The sequence below is a fragment of the Poecilia reticulata genome, linkage group LG21 (assembly GCF_000633615.1).
Source record: "Poecilia reticulata strain Guanapo linkage group LG21, Guppy_female_1.0+MT, whole genome shotgun sequence".
NCBI lineage: Eukaryota > Metazoa > Chordata > Actinopteri > Cyprinodontiformes > Poeciliidae > Poecilia > Poecilia reticulata.
The window spans coordinates 25,106,246-25,107,724 of NC_024351.1; the positions used below are offsets into that span (position 1 = coordinate 25,106,246).

Consider the following 1,479-nt stretch of genomic DNA (forward strand, 5'->3'; position numbering starts at 1 on the left):
TATAATCATTTTTTGGCTCATCCTCTCCATAGATCGGGCTTCAAGTAAAGCTCCAGACCTCACAACCTGCCTGCTCTTCCTGGCTGTTTCCAGCTTTCCTCCTCGGAGTCACCAGGCACCAAGCTTCCCCTTCTGGTTCACCTTGGACAAAGTAAGATCTACCACAGCTCGCCTTTTCAATCTCATTGTTCCACATCCCAGATCGGCACTAACCTTGCCCGTTTCACTACAGAACCGGAGTTTTTCCACCACCTCCTGGTTTCCACAAACACCTTCAATCTCTTTTGTAAATAAATCACAACAAACTGTGTGTCATGTCTGCATGTGGGTCAATAAATTACCACAAAACATGGCAAAACGTGGAAATAAACATGAATACAGTAATTCTAGACAAACCTCACTGCTTCCAGTTTTCAAACATTCTATAGACATTGTAGTATCCGTAAAATACATAGATTCAATGTATTTTAACATTGAATCCCAGAAAGCAATGTTTTTTTTTGCTTTCTGTTTTGTTTGTTTTTGCAGAAGAGGGCTGTTTAGGTCATAAGTGGAAGTGGGTGCAGAGATCACACAAGCCCAATATTTATACTGTTAAACTTATTGAAACTTCATGAATGGACAGAGTAGTCTATCTTATGAATATTTTAAAATGTATGTACAAAGCACATAAACCTTTACCAACAAATATTTAAAACAGATTTGTAAAGCGAGAATGCAAAACAAATATCATGAAGTAAAAATGGCATTAAATTGATGATTTGTGTCTTTTTTGGTGTATTTGAAATATTTGATAATAGACATCTGAAGTGAATAGCTAATTTTATTTTTTAGAGAAAAAATAAAATTAGCTATGTTTAATTCTTTCAGAATTCTTTCAGCTCATTTTCAATTATAATTTTGTATTTATTACATAAACTATTCAATTAACTATTAAAATATTATTTTCTGAGCTCACTTTTTACATCATTTTGAAGCATGGTTGTCAGTACAGTTGTTCYTTTCCTTAATTATCTTCATCCAGAATCCCCACCCCCAAGCATCCAGCATCCTACACCCCCGCCCAAGATCTAGCTTTCCAAGTCAGGTCCAGACTGAATGAAGGAGAATATAAAGAGATCTGAATGTCAGTGGGGAGCTGAGTGCATTCYGTTCACCATGTCCAGAGAGAGGTCACCCAGAACAACTTGTGATCCTAGGACAAAGCTGACGACAGCAGGTGGCCACATAAAGAAAAATTCCTGCAAGAATTAGATCTTATCCCAGGGAAGTGCCATTGAGTCATAGATAATACAGCTCCCACTCCACCATCCTGCTGGGTCCAGAAGTATTTACATTTCAATTTCTTTACACAGCGATGCTTTTCATTTTGACCAGGGTGAGATGACAGTGCTGCTGCTATGAAATAAATGGGAAGCAGTTGAAAAACAGAATTATCCTCAGGACCTGAAACATTGCTCAGAATGCCCCACTGTTTCT

General features: G+C 37.8%; 1 long non-coding RNA gene across 1 annotated transcript in view; it reads left to right on the top strand.

Annotated features, from left to right (window-relative positions):
• Positions 1 to 310, top strand: part of LOC103458050 (uncharacterized) — a 35,147-nt gene extending 34,837 nt beyond the window's left edge. Inside the window, exons 2-3 of the long non-coding RNA XR_532523.2 lie at positions 33 to 151; positions 233 to 310. This is a non-coding gene — a long non-coding RNA (uncharacterized LOC103458050). The remainder of the gene's footprint in view (positions 1 to 32; positions 152 to 232) is intronic.
• Positions 311 to 1,479: the final 1,169 nt, after the last annotated feature.